Genomic DNA, 17,199 nt, shown 5'->3' with positions numbered 1-17,199 from the left:
ACCCTTTATCAGATGTTTTATCAAATATGTTCTCCCATTGTGTCATTTGTCTTTTTATTCTGTTCTTATTGTCTTTAGCTGTACTAAAGCTTTTTAGTTTGATATAGTCTCATTTGTTTGTCCTGTCTTTTATTTCACTTCCCCGTGAAGATATATCAGCAAATATATTGATCTGAGAGATGTCAGAGAGCTTACTGCCTATGTTTTCTTCTAAGATGCTTATGGTTTCACAACTTACATAGAAGTCTTTTATCCATTTTGAGTTTATTTTTGTGAATGGTGTAAATTGTTGGTCTAGTTTTATTTTTTTGCAGGTAGCTGTCCAATTTTCCCAACACCATTTATTAAAGAGGCTGTCTTTAATCCATTGTATATCCTTACCTCCTTTGTCAAATATCAGTTGTCCATAGAGCTGTGAGTTTATTTCTGGATTCTCTGTTCTGTTCCCTTGATCTATATGCCTGTTCTTATGCCAGAACCAGGCTGTTTTGAGTACAGTGGCCTTGTAGTATATATACCTTGACATCAGGAAGTGTGATACCTCCCACTTTCTGCTTCTTTTTTAAGATTGCTGAGGCTATTCATGTTCTTTTTTGGCTCCATATAAATTTTTGGAATATATAATCTATATCTTTGAAGTATGTCATTGGTATTTTAAATGGTATTGCATTGAATTTATAGATTGCTTTGGGTAATATAGACATTTTAATGATCTTTATTCTTCCTAACAATGAGCACGGTATATGTTTCCACTTGTTTGTATCTTTCTTGATTTCTTTTATCAATGTTTTATAATTTTCCGAGTACAAGTCTTTAGTCTCTTAGGTTAAATGTACTCCTAGGTACTTTATTTATTTTTTTTGTTGTAATAGTGAAGGGAATTGTTTCCTTAATTCCTCTTTCTGACTGTTCATTGTTTGTGTATAAAAATGCCTCTGATTTCTGAGTATTAATTTCATATCCTGCCACGTTGATGAATTAATTAATCATGTCCGGTAGTTTTTTGACTGAGACTTAGGGATTTCTATATACACTATCATATCATATGCAAATAATGATAGTTTTATTTCTTCTGTTGCAACTTGAATGCCTTTTATTTCTTCTTCTTGTCTGATTGCTGTGTCTAGGACTTCCAGGGCAATGTTGAATAAGAGTGGTGAAAGGGAGCACCCCTGCCTTGTTCCTGATCTTAAGGAGATTGTTTTTAATTTTTTTCCATTGAGTATGATGTTGGCTGTGGGTTTGTCATAGATGGCCTTTATCATGTTGAGGTATGTTCCTGGTATTCCCACTTTGCTGAGAGTTTTAATCATAAACAGGTGCTGGATTTTATCAAATGCTTTTTCTGCATCTATTGAAATTATCATGTGGTTTTTCTCCTTCCTTTTGTTTATGTGATGAATCACATTGATTGATTTGCGAATATTGTACCAGCCTTGCCTCCTCAGAATAAATCCCACTTGATTATGGTGTATCATTTTTTCTATATATTGTTGGATCTGGTTTTCTAATATTTTGTTGAGGATTTTAGCATCTATATTCATCATGGATATTGGCCTATAATTTTCTTTTTATGTGTTGTCTTTGCCTAATTTTGGAATCAGAATTATGTTCGCCTCTAAAAGGAGCTTGGAAGTCTTCCTTTCTCTTGAATTTTTTGAAATAGCTTGAGGAGGATAGGAGTTAGTTCTTCTTTGAATATTTGGAAGAATTCACTTGTGAAGTCATCAGGCCCAGGACTTTTCTTTGTTGGGAGTTTTTTGATAACTGTTTCGATCTCATTTGTTGTAATCTGTCTTTTTAGGTTTTCTGATTCTTCCAGATTGATTTTTGGAAGATGGTATGTTTCAAGGAATTTGTCCATTTCCTCTAGGTTGTCTAGTTTTTTGGCATACAGTTCTTCATACTATTTTCCTCAATATTTTGTATTTCTGTTATGTCAGTTGTTATTTCTCCACTCTCATATCTAATTTTATTTATTTGAGTCCTCTCTCTTTTTTTCTTGTTGAGTCTAGTTAAAGGTTCATCGATCTTGTTTACCTTTTCAAAGAATGAGCTCCTAGTTTCTTTGATTCTCTGTATTGTTTCTTTAGCCTTTATGTCATTTATTTCTGCTCTGATCTTTATTATTTCCTTCCTTCTACTACATTTGAGCTTTTCTTGTTGTTCTTTTTCTAGTTCTTTTAGATGCAGAGTAATTTGTTTATTTGAGCTTTTTTTAGTTTCTTAAAGTGTGCCTGTAGTGCTATGAACTTCCCTTTCAGTACGGCTTTTGCTGTGTCCCATAAATTTTAAGTTGTTGTACGCTCATTGTCATTTGTTTCTAGGAATTTTTTTTTTGTATTTTTCTGAAGCTGGAAATGGGGAGAGACAGTCAGACAGACTACCGCATGCGCCCGACCGGGATCCACCCGGCATGCCCACCAGGGGCGATGCTCTGCCCACCAGGGTGCGATGCTCTGCCCCTCCGGGGCATTGCTCTGCCATGACCAGAGCCACTCTAGCGCCTGGGCCAGAGGCCAAGGAGCCATCCCCAGCGCCCGGGCCATCTTTGCTCCATTGGAGCCTTGGCTGTGGAAGGGGAAGAGAGAGACAGAGGGGAAGGAGGGGGCGGGGGTGGAGAAGCAAATGGGTGCTTCTCCTATGTGCCCTGGCCGGGAATCAAACCCAGGTCCCCCGCACACCAGGCTGATGCTCTACCGCTGAGCCAACCGGCCAGGGCCTGTTTCTAGGAATTTTATTATTTCTTTTTTGATCTTATTCTTAATCTACTTGTTATTTAACAACCTGCTATTTAGTTTCCATGTGTTTGAGAGTTTTTGAGCTTTTCTGTTGTGGTTTATTTCTAGTTTCATGCCATTGTGATCAAAGTAAGTGCTTAATATGCTTTTAATCTTTTTAAATTTGTTGAGACCACTTTTGTGCCCTAACATGTGGTCTATCCTAGAGAATGTATCATGAGCACTTGAAAAGAATGTATATTCTGCTGCTTTAGCATAAAAGGTTGTGAAGATATCTATAAATTGAGTTGATCTAGTTTGTCCTTTAAGTCTGTTTTTTTGTTGTTGTTGTTGTTAATTTTCTTTCTTGAGGATCTATCTAGTGATTTGAGTGGGGTATTGAAATCCCCTACTATTATAGTATTGCTGTTGATCTTGCCCTTTATATCCATCAAAGTCTGTTTTATATATTTAGGTGCTCCTATATTAGGTGCGTAGATATTTATAATAATTATATCTTTCTGTTGGATTACTCTCTATATCATTATGTAGTGGCCTTCATTATCTCTTACTATATTCTTTGTTTTAAATCCATTTTGTTTGATATAAGTATTGCTACCCCAGCTTTTTTTCATTTCCATTTGCATGAAATATTTTTTTCCATCCTTTTACCTTCAATTTATGTGCATCTTTTGTATTAAGGTGTGTCTTTTGTAGACAGCATATGTACGGGTCCTGTTTTCTTATCCATGCAGCAATGCTATGTCTTTTGACTGGATCATTGAATCAATTTATATTTAAGGTTATTATTGATATGTAATTGTTTATTTCCATTTTATTCTTTAAAGCTCTATGCCTCTTTTGCTATATTCTTTCCCCACTTTGATCTGTATACAACAGGCTCCTTAACATTTTCTGCAGTATTGGTTTGGTTGTAATGAATTCCTTGAGATTTTTTTTTGTCTGGGAAGCTTTTTACTTCTCCTTCAATTTTAATTGATAGCCTTGCTGGATAATGTAGTCTTGGTTGTAGGTTCTTGTTCTGCATTACTTTGAATATTTCTTGCCATTCCCTTCTGACCTCAAGTGTTTCTGTTGAGAAGTCAGATGTCATCTTTATGGGGTTCCTTTGTAGGGGATAGCTTTCGTTTCTCTTGAAGCTTTTATATTTTCTCTTTTTCACTTGGCTTTGGTATTTTAATTATAATATTGTATATCTTGGTGTATGTTTCTTTGGGTTTCTCTTTAATGGAGTTCTCTGTGCTTCTTAAACTTGTTAGAGTTTCTCCTGCATTAATTATAGAAGTTTTTAGCTATATTATGATTAAACAAAGTCTTTATTTCTTGTTCTTTCTCTTCTTTTTCAGGAGTCCCTATGATGCAGATGTTATTTCTTTTTATGTTGTCACAGAGCTCTCTAAGAGTTTCCTCAGATTTTTGAGTCTCTTCTTTTTTCTTCTCTGCTTTTTTGGCTTCATTCAAGTTGTCCTCCAACTCGCTGATTCAATCCTCAGCTCCATCCATCCTGTTTTTAATTTCTTCCATTGTGGTCTTCATTTCTGATATTGTACTTGTCATCTCCGACTGATTCTTTTTTAATATTTCAATAACCTTTTTTATACTTGTTATTTCTTTATTTAGGTGTTTGTAATGACCACCCATTGTTGTTCTAAGATCCCTAAGTAGCCTTACAATCATTATTTTGAACTATGCATCTGGAAGTTTGTTTATTTCCATATCACTCAGTTCATCTCCTGAAGGTTTCTCTTGTGGTTTCATTTGGATTGCACTTCTTTGTCTTCTCATTATGTCTGTGTTTTGGGTTTTTTGTTTGTAGAGCTGGTTGAGTTTATGCTCAGTGTTGTTTCCAAACTTAATGTTTCTTAAGTAAACACACTATCTTCCCCAATAACTTGTAAGGTATACAAGAACAAACTAGATCCATTTCACTGTTTAATATGGATTATTATTTTTTTTTACTAAATGACATATTTACTGAGTTGCCATCTGACAACATGACAGAAAGCCAAGCAGCTGCACTTGAAGGAGCCAGCAGTGAGGTGTGTGAGGAGCTGACATTTCTAAGGCACCTAGTGCAATTTTGTTTTTCTGCCTCAGTGAAATCATCACTGCTTAAATTCACCTCAGTTCCTTCTGTAAGCATTGAACTGTTGTATCAAAAAGCTTTTTTTATAGTGACAATAATTGTCTAAAGTAAGTGGAAAACTTTACTTAATGGAAAATTACAAGAGGAAGACCTGTTTGTGTTCTGCTTCCCTACCTTACCAGCTAATTGCTTAAGAACACACATGCACACGTGTACACACACACACTCACACCCGAGTGGATATCTGCTCTCACCAGCTAAAGGGAATTCCCCACCTCTGAGAAGAGAATTTATTACAGCATGAGGAATTCAATGTGAAACTTAAGGATAGACTATCAACTCAGTAGCACTCAGGAAGGCAGAACCTGTGTCTGCACCTTAGTCTCTGGACCCTTCTATGTTCCTTCAAGAGAATTCCTTACCAGAAAGCCTATAGTGCCATCTAACAACAAACATAGACTGTGAAAGGAGAGGATAAAGAGACAGCCTCACATAGATGATCTACATTTTCTTCCACTTTGTTCTTTCCATGGAAATCCTCATTGTTTGTTCTTGCATTCCTCAGTTTTGTGTGTTTTTTCTTTTTTGTGGGAAGTATTGCTTTCTGATATTCAAGCAAAAGGGAAGAGCAACCTTTAGATAAGAAAATAATGAAGACTAAGAGAGATTAGAGATGCCAAAGATGAGCTTTTCTACTTATTTTTCCAAGATCTTAGAGGGCTAGTAATGTTTTTCCTTGTTGAAACGCTGGAATTTTTTCTGTTTTTCCTTCTAGTAGCCCCCTTATATTTTGCTTACAGTGAAAAAGTACTGGAGTATATTAAATATATAGATGGTGATAGATAGATAGATGATTGATCAATAGGTAGAAAAATAGATGATAAAGATATAGATAAATAACAGTAATATATATTATTTCTTTATGGTGGGTTCTCTCATTGAGGTAGGAGAATGACCCTACCTCAAGAGTGAATCAGGATCTCTGAAGTAGTATGTAATTTGCAAAAAAAAAAAAAAGAGCATAACAATGGGATATTTTTAATAGAATACTTCTTGAGATGCTTATACTTTTCTTCAATACAATATAAAATACAATTCATTCAATAACAAATTCAGGACAAAAGTTGTCAAATAATAGAGCCATAAAGTGTTAATAATGACATTAACCTTGCAGTATCATTTTGAGACAGAATAACTTTAATGTTTAAGAAAGGAAAAGCTTGGACGGCTTCTAATTACTTTCTATGTTTAGGTAAACCAAGAGAAAATGCTTCCTGACCACCCAAGAGTATTTTCTCCCACAGCTCTTCCATCAACACAAAGGAATAGATGGTTTAACCCCACCCAGGATAACTTTTACCAGAGCACTTGGAATGTGGTAACATAATCATCCTTCATTGCTCACAAAATAGTAGTAATAGCAGTTATGGTAATTGAGTGTTGTGCTAAATTCTTTACATGTATGATCTCATTTAGTACCAAGAATCATAAACACTCCATGAAATAGATATTATTATCTTTAATATGTAGGTGAGAAGACTAAAAATTTGCAGATCTCACCTGACCAGGCAGTGGCGCAGTGGATAGAGCATCGGATTGGGATACTCAGAACCCAGGTTTGAAACCCCAAGGTCACCAACTTGAGCGTAGGCTCATGTGCTTTGAGCAAAAGCTCACCAGCTTGGACCCAAGGTCGCCGGCTTGAGCATAGGATTACTCAGTCTGCTGAAGGCCCGTGGTCAAGGCACATGTGAGAAAGCAATCAATGAACAACTAAGGTGTTGCAATGCACAATGAAAAACTAATGATTGATGCTTCTCATCTCTCCGTTCCTGTCTGTCTGCCCTTGTCTATCCCTCTCTCTGACTCTCCCTCAGTCTCTGTAAAAAAAAAAAGAATTTGCAGATCTCTATTAATGTCAACTGACATTGAAGTACAGAATTGTAGCAATAAACTTTCTTTTTCCCAACACAAAGTTTAAAGGATCTATATCTGCTCTTGCACTTAATTACCTTCAAATTTTTCTCTTCCAAGCGTTAAATTGACTCTTTTTATAATTATAAAAAAGGAACTTAGAATCTTATAATTTTAAAGAGATAATTATAAAGTATTCAGCCTGACATCTACCTTAACAGACATTATTCTAAGAGATCTCCATTTTTACATAAAGATTTGAGATCCAGAAATATTAAGTTTCTCATCCAGAATTACAACCAGTTCTCACATGTTCAGATTTTTATATGAGTGTTTTATTCTACGGTGCTTGGCCATAATTCCTTTTCATTAATACTTCTTTTAAATATTACCTTCTTGCTGTTGGCATCATCCAACAGTAACAAGGGAAGCTAATGCCTTAGATATCTTGTGGGTTTTTTCTGTCTGAGCTTTGAAAATATAGTGTAATTTACTCTGCATGAAGATATGAATTGAATCAATATTTTATTCCATTACTTTCAATAGAATTCTCGTTGTCTTTCCTAAAATAATTTAAATTCTCCCACTTCTCAAATTAAATAATACCTTGAAGGCATTGTTGACAAACAGCTTCTATTCTGCTGTAGGAGGTCTTTCTTCAGGAATATGAGACATAAAACACATCTTTCACTATTAGTGAAAACCATTAACTTCAACAGAATACCTTCTTTCTGACATCCAGTACAGAATAATATTCTAAGCTCTATAACGCAACTCATTTTCTTAGCTCTGGATAAATTCAAACAGGATATCTGTAATATTTTCTGAGCAGGTGTTTAAAGAAAGTGTGCCGATAAAAAAGAGAAGAATATTAGAGACTCATCAATTGGCACCTATTATATTTATGGTGTCAGTCAGACAATCCAAATATACATGAAAAAATTGTAAAGATCACATCTCATTAGAAATTCAAATAAACATAATATCAATGTTTATGATAACATTAACATTCTTCACTAAGTGCTAGACATTATTTTAACTACTTTGTCAGTGTTATTTGATTTAATCTTAATGAGGTGAGTAACATGTCCAACATCACATGGCTAGGAAGCAATAGAGCTGGATTGAAGCTCAGAGAACACAGAGCCTGTGCTCTGAATCTTTAATGGATTGCCTTGTGGAGACAAACTCAAGACTTAAGACTGTGCCTTACAGTCTATCCCATTTCTCCAGCTCAAGGAGACTAGCAAAGGCCAGCTGTGCATGGTAAATCAATATACACAATTTGAAATATATATATAATCATGTGCCACTTAACAACAAAGATACATTCTGAGAAATGTGTTATTAGGCAATTTCATGGTTGTGCAAACACCATAATGTGTACTTATACAAACCTATAAAATGCATTTAGCCCTTACATACACCCACTAGGTATGATATAGCCTACTGCACACATAGGTTATATAATATATTTCTCCCAACCTATAAACCTGTATAGCATGCTACAATACTAAATATCATAGGCAACTGCATCACAGTGGTATTTGTGTATCTAAACATATCTATATATAGCAAAGGTACTGGAAAATATAGTATAATGATTAAAATGGTAGACCTGTAAGGGCACTTACCAAGAATAAAGGCTTTAAGAAGGAAAGTGGCTCTGGGCAAGTTGGTGAATGAGTGGTGAGTGAATGTGATGACCTAGGACATTCTTGTGTACTGCTGTAGACTTTATAAACATTGTACCCCTAGGCTACACTAAATTTATAAAACAAAATGAGATTAAATCAAGCACAAGAAAAGAATGATACAATCAGGAGATGCAGTAAGCATGAGATAGATGAGGTTGTTGTCGGTGTAACACAGTGGGCTGTTTTTCAGCAAAGTTATTTTTAAGTAGAAAATGTACTCTCTAAAATAACTACAAATAATGTGGAATAGTAAATGCACAAACAAGTAACGCAGCCATTGATTATTATTATCAAGTATTGTATACTATACATAATTGTGTGTGCTATATTTTTACACACCTGGCAGCTTAGTAGACTTGTTTCAACCAGCATCACTGCAAACACTTTGATCATAGGTTGTGCTACAACATAAGAATGGCTACAAATCACTAAGAAATGAGACTTTTTAGCTTCATCATAATCTTACGGGATTGCCATCATATATGTGATCCATCATAAACTCAATTGTCATTATGCAGCACATGACTCTAATGTGTTCATGGTGTGGCTCACACCATAGAAACACACACACACACTGAGACCTCAGAAAATTGTAATCAGGGTAAGTGATCCCTTTTTGTTTCAGAGAATCAGAAAATCATACAAAAAATACTTGTTGAGTACCTATTGTGTGGTAATCAGTTGCTAAGCGTCTCAATGGATCATGCTTCTTGCCTTTCAAATTGAATTGATCAGTGAATCACATCATTTGTGGGATATGGGATAAACATATAAGTGTGTAAAATGCTATAGCCACTACAGTGACGTGAATGTAGTAGGTTATCAATGTTAGAGTTGGCAGTTGCCGGTCACTTACCTGCATGCTCCTGAAGCTTCTGGTGAACTGAAAACAAGCAAAAGAGTCCATTGAGTCTTAAACATAGGCTGTCTTAAAGGATTGACTGATGACCAACAATTCCCAATGTATAGGGTTCTTTCCGGTAAGGCTGAATTGGAAAGTAGGGTTTGAATCAGACACCAAAGAGATTTTCCACTACCTTGTCTCCAAGTCCAGTCTTTGGTCACTATTTCAGAAAGAGTTTTATCCAGAAAATGAATGAGTGAATGCACTGATTCATGTGGTCTCATTCATCCACCACATACCAGGAAATCACAGGCGAAAAGCAATAGGGGGAACCTGAGCCTCCAGTCGGCACTAGGACACAGATCTGGCTCCTGACTCCTGATCCCTGCATGCTCTTAGCCCAAGGAGTTGGATTTTTTCACAGAACTGAGATGCTAACAACAAAGAGAAGAGGATGGGGCATGTGTCCTGGTTTATAGAAAATCTCTTAAGTAGAATGTGAACCATCAAATCAGTCTCTCACAACCTCCTTCAGTCAGAAAAGAAAATTCTTAGTCCTCTTCACATAGGAAGAAAGAATTGAGAAGCCCTCTAATCTAGAGAAACAGATGTTTAAAAGGAAGATGGCCCACCATCCTGGACCTGCGACAAAGAACCTCAGGGCTTCCCTGGACTGAAGAAACTCATGGCAGACTCTGTCAGCTCTCATAAGGAAGAGACTTGAGGTGACTCAGCAGAGAAAAAAAACAGTGGAGTAGAGTTTTCAAAGATCTTGGAGGATAAGAAGACATTCATTGAGGCAAGCAATATTGTTCTAAAGATCACAGGATGAGAAGAGGCTCATGAATCAAGAGGTATCTAGGCTACAGACAATGTTCAAAAGTGTTCTTACCAAGTAGGGTGGTGGAGAGGGGAAGAAAGAATGACAAGTGACAGAGGCCAAGTGGAATGAGGAGCATCAGCAAGGAGTCAGTAGTATCCTCATGCTGTGAGAGTGGCATCCACTCTGAGCCTCAGAAACCCAGGGTTTTCTGAGAAGTCCCTTGCACCACAATGGTGTGGGAGGCCAGGATCCAACAAGAGCCAGGGAAGTTTGTTTGTTTTTTTGTTAATCATCAGGTTTGTATGGAGCCATAAAAAACTCTGAATAACCAAAGTAATCCTGAGGGTAAAAAAAACAAAGTTGAAGGTATTACAATACCTAACTTCAAATTATATGACAGAGCCATGATAATCAAAACAGCATGGTACTGGCAGAAAAATAGACATACACACCAATGGAACAGAATCAATAGCCCAGAAAAAAATTACATATATATGGTCAAATCATCTTTGATAAAGGAGCCAAAAACACATAATGGAGAAAAGAAATCCTCTTTAATAAATAGTTCTGGGTAAATTGTTTGTTTGTTTTGGATTAAAAACAAATACAAACAAAGTGTTCTGAAGATAAAACAAACAAACAACAGCAACAACAAAAGAAAGAAACAGGAACAAGAACTTGCATAAGCCAAGGTGCAAAAGCCCTGTATATAGCTACTGATTTTTTTAAAAATTATTTATTTATTTTAGAGAGAGAGAAAGAAAGAGAAGAAGAGGAGGAGAAAAAAACACCATAGATTTGTTGTTCCTTTTATTCATGGATTTATTGGTTGATTCTTGTATGTGCTCTGACCAGGGATCAAATCCACAACCTTGACATATCTTGATGATGCTCTAACCAACTGAACTACCCAGCCAGGGAAGCTACTGATTTTATAGGCATGTATTGTGCATCTAAATAGAGTATCTGCTCCTTGCAGGAAGGAATTGCATTAACAGTTTTTGATATAAAGAATTTGGTGGTGTTGTTTAAAATATATAATGCTTGTTAAAATAGTTTCTTTCAAAATATCACATTTTCCTTCCTGGGGTTACTCAGTGATATTTCTTTGTCTCAATAATCCTTGTCAGTCCTTTCTTCTTTTCTCCTCTCATATTGACTCTGTTTTCCTCACTTAAAATTCCCTTGTTCAGTGATTTCCCTCTTATGGAAATATGCAACTATTAAGATACCCTTGCACCACTGCCTGCTCTTGCCTCCCCTACCCTGTGGGTCTCTAAACAAATGTTTGTGCTGCTCTGATGAGATGAATACCAAGGAGTAACAGGAAAACTGGAGACAGACATCTGCCCTCTGAAAATCCAGAGAAAGAACAAACAGCTGGGACAGAGTAAGAAAGCACATAAAATAAAGCTGCTGTACTGTTGCAAGTGAGATAAAGGTCAATGGATTTCAAAATGTCAAACTACAATGGATAATTTCCGTTACAGTTTTCAGTTACTGCAGTTTAGTTGCTGCTTAATTTTAAAAGTTTCTGACTTCAGGAACATTTTACTCTCATGCTAGCAGCTTATTATCAATTTATTTAAGTTTATATTAATATCCACATAAATGTCAATCTGCACATTAAGTGATGTGAGAAAAATTATAGATAAATTATATTTTGGGCACAGTGTTGATTTAAATATATAGGTGCTCAAAGATCTGTGGAAGTAGGCTCCTGGAAGGTGATGGTGGCTAATGGATACTGAGTTTTTCAGTGTCTCTGTTCAATGATTCTTTCTAGATAATGAAAATATTAAAATCAAATTGTACAAATTATTATGAAGCTCTATGTATTTAACAAACTTTTATTGAGTTTATTTCTGTATATAGCAGGCATTGAGATTATATATATTTATGTTGTGAAGATAAATATACCATATTTTTCAATGTATAAGATGCTCCCATATATAAGATGCACCTTAATTTTGGGGCTCAAAATTAAAATATATATATATATTATATAAAGTTATTGAACTCAAGTTATATTCATCATAAATTCATACAACTCCTCATCTGCATGAAAAACAGGAAATGCAAGTAAAAAAATCTACAGCCACTGTATAAGATGCACCCATTTTATATACCCCAAATTTTTCTAGAAAAGGGTATATATTATACATGGGAAAATATGATAGATTGATAGATTGGTGATAGATAGATAAATGGTAGATAGATGATGATGATGATAGATAGATAGATAGATAGATAGATAGATAGATAGATAGATAGATAGATAATAGATAGATGATAGATAGATAGATAGATAGATGATAGATAGATAGATAGATAGATAGATAGATAGATAGATAGATAGATAGATAGATAGATAGATAGGCAGATAATAGGTAGATAGATAAATGGTCTCTTTAGAAACTCTAGGAAAAAAATACAAAAGCCAAATACATTATAGGTGGTCAGTAAAATGTGTATTAACTTTACATTTCTGCAGCCATTAATAACACACACAAAAAATGTTACTGTTCATGTGTCTGGCACTTAGCAGACATTACTTCCATTTTGAGGTAGTGACTATCTCTACTTTATTTTTGAGATGAGGTTCAAGAAACAGAGAACACTTCTGAAGCCAGACAGCAATTTAGCAGAGAAGCCAACATTATACTGTCAGAGTCTGGAACCTGAGCCCTTCTCATTACATATTGATGCTTGCTAAATATCAAAATAATGTTCAATTGTCATATATATATATATATATATATATATATATATATATATATATATATATATATATATTGCTAAGAATGATGTCAAAGAGTTTATGGCAATGCTTTCTTCTAGCCGTTTAATGGTTATGAGTTTATTCAAATCTTTAATCCACTTTGAGTTTATTTGTGTATATGGTATGAAAAAATGTGGCCTATTTTTTTTGCATGTATCTGTCCAATTTTTCCAACACCATTTATTGAAGAGATTGTTTTTAACCAATTGTATATTCTTACCTTCTTTTTCATAGATTAATTGATCCTATAAAATAGCAATTATCAACCAGTGTACCTCAACTTGAAAACATTATACTGAGTGAAATAAGTAAAACAGAAAAGGCTAAAAACTGTATAATTTTACACATAGGTGAGATATAAACTGAGATTCATGGACATGGATAAGAGAGAAGTGGTTACCAGGTGGAAGGTGATGTGGAGGAGGGAGAAGGGGAAGAATGTGGGGGAAGGGTATAAAGAGGGACAAATATAAGGTGACAAAGAATGATTTGACTTTAGATGTTGGGTATACAACATAATTGACTGTTCAAATAATGTGGAGATGTTTACCTGAAATCTATATACTCTTGTTGATCAATGTCACCCTGTTAAATTTAATTTTCTAAATTAAAAAAAAAGAATTTTTAAAACTTTTAACACATTTAGTCAGGGTCACTGACTTCTTTTCCCTTAGATTGTCAAATTTAAAAAAATGACAACAGCCAATACAATAATAGCCATTCAGTATGAGTGAATTGAAATTATATCTATTTTTTTGTCAAATTGGAAAATATATGTATATTTTTAGTGTGCCTTGAAATTTTAGTAATTATTTTATTTGTGCCATGAGATGAAAAAGGTTAGAAATTGCTGGTACAGAGCAGAGTTAATTTCTAGGCTCTCTATTCTGTTCCACTGCTCTGTGTATCTGGTTCTATTCCAGTACCATGCTGTTTGAATTGCTGTGGCCATGCAGTGTTATATAATATCAGGTGGCAGGATACCTCCATCTTTGTTCTTCTTTTTCAATATGGCTTTGGTTATTCATGGTCTTCTGTGGTTACCTATAAATTTTAGGATAATTTGTTCTAGTTTAGGATAATTTGTCTAGTTCAAAAAAAATGTCAATGAATTTGATATGGATTGTATTGAATCTCTAGATTGCTTTGGGTAATATGGACATATTAAAGATGCTAACTGTTTATTTAAAACTTCTTAAATTTCTTTTTTTCATATATCACAGTTTATGAATCATAGAATTATATACTTGAAACTTACATAATTTTATTAACCAATATCACCCTAATAAATTTAATTAAAAAAAGAAAAAATAGATACATGGAAAAAATTCCTTGAATATAAATGATAAACATCTAAATGATCCATCAGTCAAAGTCCCAATGGACATTAGGATCCCTCTTTCCACAATGGGGCCTCTGCAGCCAAGAAATATATCCCTATTAATCACCAAACTATGGGTATGGGACCTGCTCATTCTGCATCATTGTCCCTCCTACCAGTTTTAATGTGGCTGCTTCTGTATCTCTTTAGCCATAAGACTTCTGTTCATCTAGTGTTCAGGTGGGTCTCAGTGGAGCTTGTTCTATAATTTAGTTATAATTTTGATGTGATTTTGTGAGGAAGCAAACTTAAAGTTTACCTATTCCTCCATCTTGACTGGAAGTCAGGATTTAGTGTTCTCTGAGAAGAAGTCAAAGACCTCAAATGAATAGAGCCCTTGATAATTACTTTAAAGTCTCAAAAAAATCCTTCTCTGAGAGAAAATAAATCTTAGGAATGATTTGAGAAACTTCATTATGGCCCCTTAAACAATAAGGATATGTTCAGAAACTGGAGACAAAAGAGCTTATTTTTTCTTCTTATTAATTTTTTTTTAAAATATACTGTGTTGCTATGGTTTAAAGTGTCCCACTGGACATAACATCATCATCTACACACTGCATCTAACACAGCACTCACATTATAATCAAGTAGCACTATTAGTGGATAGTAAGTCTTCAATATTTCCTGCTTCCTGATTCTTTGTGGATAAAGAATATGTAAAAATCACAAATGATGATAATATAGCAAGCATTGTGTGTATATACACACATACACACCTTTAAAGCATATATATCATAAATATATAAGGAGAGAAAGATATAACATTTTTGTTGTTTTTAAACAATGAGACATATTGTTTTATATAATAAGCTTTAAAAGTTATATTCTGATAAAATAACACATTATTTACCACATGTACTTATACAATGCAGTCATATGTGTATGTATATTTTAAAATATTACTGAAATTTGAATTTACAATATTATGATTTGTATGCATTCATGTTATATAAAATTCTACTAGAGCTCACAAAGTTTATGTGCAAAGATTTGCAAACATCAATGAGGATATGTGATATATTAAAACAATGTCAGAGCATGTCCTTCAAATAGAAATATTTTAAATAATCAAGATTTGTAAATTTCAGCCTTGCCTTTTCCTGAAAAGGAAGTTTAACAATTCAGCTACTCATGTGATATGTTGGACAGGCTAAATGTAAAAACTCTAGAGCAAATTGTTATAATCATGGTGGACTTCAACCTAAACTTCAGTGGAGAGAAAAAAATTCTTGCTTAGGCTGAATTTCCTTCAGGAGAAGAAAAACAAAATCTACAATAATTTTCCACTCAGGTTAATGGGGTTAGTAATAAAAGCACCAACAACAACTATAATCAGATAGCCAATTTGGGACTAAGGAGTAGAAAATATGCTAGTTTTTAAATGTCTTTGGCACTATAGAATACAGAAAAGAGATTAAGTATCATTAATGACAAAAACACCAACTTGTTTACTGTAGATTGCAACAGAATTTAAGTCTTTTCCGGTACCATTTAACTCAGTGCTCACAGAAGCCCTATAAGATATTTTGAAGTCTATCGGCAAAGTTTCCAGCGAGCCATCTCTGAATTGCCAAGAAAATACTTGGAACCAGAAACCATACCCTTGCTTAAGTGGAAGAGGCTGCATTTTTTTACAGGTGCTCCCAAAATTCTAAGTGCTGAGAAGATGGCATTTCTCATCACTCTCAATCAGTTGGCGCCTAAATTGTTATTACATTGTAAGTGCATACATCATATGAATTCAAAGAGCATTATGCCACCCAGAGTTGAAGTTATTCTTGTGCTAACCCCATTAAAGGGCAAGCAACAGGCCAGGGTCCTTTCTCTGAAACACAGCCATAGTGGGTTTAGCAAGCCTCAGCTTCAACATATATCTCTGCAGAAAGCCAAAAGATCTGGGTGACTATGTTCCTCTTCTTTTTGAGTCTTTTCTTGCTAGTTTCCCTTGAATGACCTGTTCCTAATATCTATGCTATTTGCCATTAAAGCTTGGCTAAATTAATTAATATTAAAAATCAATGAGATAGAAATGGTGCTGTGAGGGGTGCTCCCAATACCTCCCCCTGATATTTCAACAAATTTAACAACTAGAGGAAAAAAAAACAATCTCAGGAACATCTGATATATACATACACCAAACAAAGGTATGATTGGGTGAAAAGGTGGCTGAATATATAATCCACTCTAAAGAAAATAAGATGGGGAATGGAGTATTACACTTTCCTCACTGATCTGAGGAAGGGCAATTTTTGCTTGGAACCAAGAGAAACAGAGGGTTAGGGGTGAGGAAAAAATCTGGGCTAGGGCAGATAATCAAGCAGAGGAGAGGGTGCATGGGCGGCTCAGCCTGAGATCATGGATGCAGAGCTAGTGCAAGAGGCAGACTCTGATGGAGAAGGCCGGAACAAGTTGCCTATGGAGGTTGGCACCAGAGCAGCCTTTAGGTTTTGTTTGCTCCTGGTCTGTGATCATAGGGAGTGTGCAGGTGGCTCCACCTGGCACCCCTGGCATGAGCATGCATGTTCCTGGACAGAGGGGCTAGGCCAGAGATTATCAGCAGTGGACTTCTGCATGGGTTGTAGCCAGAGTTTCTGTGTGGTCCTGGCTCCCTGACCAACAGCACAAGAAGTGTGCAAGAGCCAGGATACCTATGCCTCGACCTGTCTGGGTGGGGCGCCTCCACCAGCCAATACAGGTTACAAAGCACATTCCCACAGAGCAGACCTCCTAGAGCACTAGGTTGCAGCCTTCTAAACAGAGAACAAGGGAGAAAAGCCTGTGGAGACTAGACTCGCAGAACACTGAGGCAAACTAGACATGGCCAGGGGCCCAAAGAAAGGCAACTGACCAGCAATCAGCTCCCTGCCCTGCCTGCTTATGCTGGCAGCTCTGGTTGACAAAGCCTTACCCAGAACTGTGCTTTGAGCA

This window comes from Saccopteryx leptura, chromosome 7 (assembly GCF_036850995.1).
Source record: "Saccopteryx leptura isolate mSacLep1 chromosome 7, mSacLep1_pri_phased_curated, whole genome shotgun sequence".
NCBI lineage: Eukaryota > Metazoa > Chordata > Mammalia > Chiroptera > Emballonuridae > Saccopteryx > Saccopteryx leptura.
This window is presented reverse-complemented; position numbering follows the sequence as displayed.